At 41.2% G+C, this 5,254-nt stretch overlaps 1 long non-coding RNA gene across 1 annotated transcript; it reads right to left on the bottom strand.

Moving 5' to 3' along the window:
• Positions 1 to 3,206: 3,206 nt before the first annotated feature.
• Positions 3,207 to 4,633, bottom strand: LOC124684760. The gene is made up of 3 exons (XR_006997144.1): positions 4,491 to 4,633; positions 3,663 to 3,786; positions 3,207 to 3,264 (listed from the first exon to the last, which is right to left on the bottom strand). It is a non-coding gene; the product is annotated as an uncharacterized LOC124684760 (long non-coding RNA).
• Between the last annotated feature and the right edge of the window lie 621 nt (positions 4,634 to 5,254).

The raw sequence follows: 5,254 nt of genomic DNA, 5'->3' as shown, positions 1-5,254 counted from the left end.
GTGTCTCTTTTTTGTTTTTACATTGTTGGACGGAAAAGCATTTAAATAGTCATGTGAACTTCCAACACTAAATTCATATGAAAAAACAGTAAGTGAATTATGTGAACTTCCTGGGTTACCTCATGCTCTGCTGGCCTCTTTCTGGAGCTTGGCTGGTTTGAATTTGGAGGATTCTCTGCCGATCTGCGTCGAATTGGAGCCATTACTGCTTGTAAGGAGGCTGGATCTCGCCGTTCTCCGCCGCTGGGTCCTTTGCGTCAGCTACCGCCGCCGTTCGTGTCCGTCGCGGGCTCCCTCGCGTCGGCTACCGCCGCCGCTCGCTCGCCCGCGCCGACGAGGTAGGAGGCTTTGATCGTCTTCGTGTCCGTCGCGAGCTCCCTCGCGTCGGCTACCGCCGCCGCTCGCTCGCCCGCGCCGACGAGGTAGGAGGCTTCGATCGTCTTCGTGTCCGTCGCGAGCTCCCTCGCGTCGGCTACCGCCGCCGCTCGCTCGCCCGCGTCGACGAGGTAGGAGGCTTCGATCGTGGAGCTGGTTGATCTCCGCTCGAGGCGGGGCGCGAGTGTTTTTACGAGGGGACGTGGGGAGTTCGCTTCCTACACGAACCGGTATCGGTCGGGGGGAGGTGGGGAGTTCGGTTAGGACGGGGGAAGAAACCTAGTTGGATTAGGGGGGGGTTCTAGAATAGCTATTCTAGAACCACTCTTAAGGGGGGTTCGAGAATAGTTGGGCTCTATATATATATATATATATATATATATATATATATATATATATATATATATATATATATATATATATAGTGTGGATTTGCTATGTTTGTAAGTAGTGGAGGGTGTAATCGGAACCACTCATTCGCATTGAGATCCGCACTTTTTTACCTAAAAGGATCCACTTTGTTTGGTTTCTACATACCCATAATCCAAAATAGCAAGGGGGACCGGCACCTTTCCTCTTACACATGTATTATTTTGGGCAACCTAGCCTGGCCTACTCTAGCCTATAGGATTTAGCTTTTCACATCTTTCGAGACATGTGACCACCTCTTTCGAGACATGTGACCACCTTTTTCGAATCACGTGATTTGTCAACGCTAAAATAGGTTTGGTTCCACCTTTTCTTGGATCTCTTGTTCTCTCTCATAACCGTAACAGAATATTCTTCTTCCAAAATGGCAAGAGGGACCGGCTCCTTTCCACTTACACGGGTACTATTTTGGGTAATCTAGCCTAGCCTAATCTACCCTATACGGTTTAGCTTTTCACCTCAATCGAGACATGTGACCAGCTTTTTCGAATCACGTGATGTGTCAAAGCTAAAATAGGTTTGGTTTCACCCCAACTTGGATCTCTTGTTCTCTCTCATAACCGTAATGGAATATTCTTCTTCAATGCCCTGCATTTTTTCTGACGAAGCAAGATTCATGCATTGATTATGGGTATTGTAGAGACCGAACTCTTTTCTTTGTGGGCAGCTAATTCCAAGGTAGCTAGTGAAGACATCATAGTAACCTTTCCAATTCTGCGCACAACTCGTCTCCCGTTTCCACGACTTTTTCTGGGGAAGAAGGGTTTCTTCCGTCAGCGAGGAATCTGAGTGCGTATCATTTATGATGGCTTTTGTTTTTTCTGTATGATTTTCTAGATTTGTTCATGTTGTAGGAGACTTTTAATTATTTTTTGTCACAAGTCTATTCATTCAACAAGGGATCGAAGAAGTAGCTAGTAATCACTCGAGTAGAATGGTAACGGGAAAGAATTAGAGAGAGGAGAGAACTGCACATGCACGGCAATGGCAATACTATTTTTTCTCTCGTGCAGAATTCTTCCAAGTTGGATCTATTGTTCTCTCTCATAACCGCAACAGAATTTTCTTCTTCAATGCCCTAAACCAATCTTTCCTCTCTTTCCGGGTCACATGTGTGATTTTATGGTGCTTAAACTGACACAATCTTTCTCTCTCCTCATTGTGGTAGCTTTTCCTAACTGACATGCTCGTGACCCATGCCAGCTCCATGCATATTTGTCCAGTACGCTTGTGACTAGTCCAGCTTCATGGCTTCCAGGCATCATTGGCATAAACCATCAGCATAATTTTATTATCTGCAATAAAACTTCCAAGTTATTTTTACAAAAAACAAGACTAGCTATGAGAATGGATTACAGGAACACTATATGCCAGTTTACACTAAATATTCAGGAACTTCACAACAACAAATGTAAAGAGAAATACATAAAGAGGAGCCAAAGATTTAACAGAGTATTGAGCTCTGACATAGATTGAACGGACTACACATAACTTTCGACTCGAGTAAATAGAAAAAACACCGAGGATTGCAGGTGAATTGTGGTTGCCTCTAACTCTACATCCTGGCAGTACCATTATTCTAATAAGCTCCTACTCCACTGGATAATGTGGTAACACTGTCCCTGTAAAATTCATTTGTCTCGCTAGCAAGGCAATCAAACTCATGTCCGTACTGTAGTAATACCAACAAAGACATAAAAGTTGAAAAGACAGTGGCTATTGATACGTATGACTATATAAGAAAGCTCACTACCTTGGTTGGAAAATGATTCTAGTTCAGCCAGGGCTAGTTGCATCGATTCTAACTCTATACATATTGTACATTAACCCTATCATAAATAACATGAGTCAAATATATATTCTTAGATAGATAGAACAAGAAATAGTTCAACATGTATTAGTTTTCAATATTTCTAAACATTAAAAGAAAATTCGGTCCAGTTAATCAATAAAATAATTTTCAACCATGAGTTCTTATATAAAGACCAACGGTTTGTTCGATAAACAGTTCTAGGCATACATACAAACGGTGCATGTGTGTTCGACAAAATGGTTCTGAGCCTACATTCAAATGGTGCCTTATTAAATGGAGGGGTTAAATAACCAGATTCATCTTAGATTAACATAAAAAATACAATATGGAAAACAAGAATCGAAATCCACAAAAAAGCTTAACCCAAAATGTGATAGTTCCAATAAGAAACGGTGCTTGTAGAACAAATCCATCTCACAAAAAGAGCTCGCTTTATAAGAAACGGTGCTTGTACAACTTGAAATGAGCCTGTTCAAAAGATGGGGTGGGGTGCCTCCTGAGATTATTTGGACCATTTAATATCATTTGGTGCCTATTAAATAAATCGGAAACAGAAAGAAGCCCATTTGAGATTAATTGGTGCCATCTGGACAAATCTCTAGTTTATCTGTGTCCAAGGCTGCAGAAGTTATCAACTTATCTAAAAACTGTAGGCGAAAGGCAACAGAAAATAAACAAAAACAGTGTTTGTTATATCATTTGGTGCCCATTGAATCACGGAAGGGTGCTCGGTACAATCTCATACGATGCTTGTTTCAACAAAAACAGTGTTTGTTATAATTTCCTTATGCTAATTTTGTACTCACTTGAGCAAATCTAAATGATTACTTTTGAAATTATGCCAACACAAATTAAACAGTGTTGGTCCCCTTGTAGGAGCATAAGCCTAATGGGGATCATCCAGCAATTATTACAGTGATCTATGAATAATATTTGTAGGATGGAGAGCATGGTAGCTTCCTGAAACTAATATCATGCGAAGCATGCAAACGGATAGAAGTATCTAGGGATTGGATGTGACATGAGAGAAAAGGAGAGGCCTTACCAAGACATCGTCCTCATCTGGACCTGGCCAAAGACACGAGCGCGGAGGAGGATAGGCCGTTCATGGTGAAGGGCCTCAAGCACCTGTGCGCTGCTGCCACCTCCTACCCGGCCAGCACCAGCACCTAGCTCAAAAAGGGAGCCACATGTGTCAATAAAAATACTCATTTAAACGGGTTCTGGACAAGAAAATATGCTAGTTCTGGACAAGAAAAAGGTATGCCATTAGAGCAACGGTTGGACAAGAAAATGTGCTAGTTCAACATTGAATACTTTCGGTATTTCAAAAATACTCATTTAAACGGGTAGAAAACACAAGAAGCATTTAATCAAGTGACATGTTAAAATCATTTTGTTTCAACATTGGAGCAAGGTTATATGCTCCAATTGTCCATGTGCAACACCATAGAAATGTGAGAGTATTGTTGACAAACTAAGTAACAGGTCATTAAGCAATATTTATTTGCACAATAATTGTCGAGGTGAAAAGAGCCACACGTGTTAGCGAAAGGTGCTTGAGCAAAAAATTCTACGGTTCTAGACGCTGCCAAGATAGGTTCGAATAACGGCATGATACGCGTGTATGTGAGCCAATTATACACAATTTATGATTCTATAAAAGAATTTTACTACACAAAAACAAATACTTTAAATGGGAGCAAGACATGTTAGGAAAAGGTGTGTGCTCTAGTAGAGCAACAGTTCGTCTAGATTAAAACGGTGCATGTGTGTTTGACAAATGGTTCTAGGCATAGATTAAAACGGTGCTTATGTGTATGACATGAGAGTGCCTGTGAAAGAAACTTGGAAGTACGGATTTGTTTCTGACCTGATTTGGGAAGATTATCTATCAGATACTCCTTCTCACTGGCTGAAGAAACTACCTCATCTTCAATTCTGAGGGATTAAAGCAAACACGTCTTGGCCAGTAAAATGCCCAGCAAATTTCAGAGAAGCAAATTGCAGAAAATGGTAGAACAAATGACAAGGAAGAAATTGCCTGCATTTGTTCGGAATCTAGGACTTGGTAGACAAGCTACAATTTTGCTATCATCGGCCATTCGCATCAGAAAACCACATAATTTACCTTTACACTTGAAAACTAGGTCACGGTCAATACTATGGAGGACATGGACTAGGATGGACACGGAAGTGAAAAAAGACCAGCCAAAACTGCAAAAATATTGATGGTGTGTAGCCTTTTATTGGGAAGATTCTCCTTGGGGAGCGAGACGACAAAGAGCATGTAGCTTACACAAATATGAACTAAATCGAAGAACAAACAAGACTCAAATCATAGATGACAAGAACAATCATACCGGTAAATTAACAAAAGGAACTCGTCTTTCTTCGATAAAGAACAAACAAAAGACACAGGAAACTACGGGGAGTTTCCTAAATCTCATAGATTCAAAGAACCGAGATGACACGCAGAAGCTACCCAAATCAATCGCACTTCTAGCAATTGTTTCAGAACTGAGCGAGGTGAAAATAAGAAGCATCACGACAGCTACTCAGGAAAAACAAGATGACGAAGAAGCAAATGTGAAGCAGATTGCAGAAAAAGGTTGCTACTATTCCCAAGCGTTGCCA

Source organism: Lolium rigidum, chromosome 1 (assembly GCF_022539505.1).
Source record: "Lolium rigidum isolate FL_2022 chromosome 1, APGP_CSIRO_Lrig_0.1, whole genome shotgun sequence".
Taxonomy (NCBI): domain Eukaryota; kingdom Viridiplantae; phylum Streptophyta; class Magnoliopsida; order Poales; family Poaceae; genus Lolium; species Lolium rigidum.
Note: the sequence above shows the minus strand (reverse complement) of the source record. Positions and strands in the feature narration are given on the sequence as shown.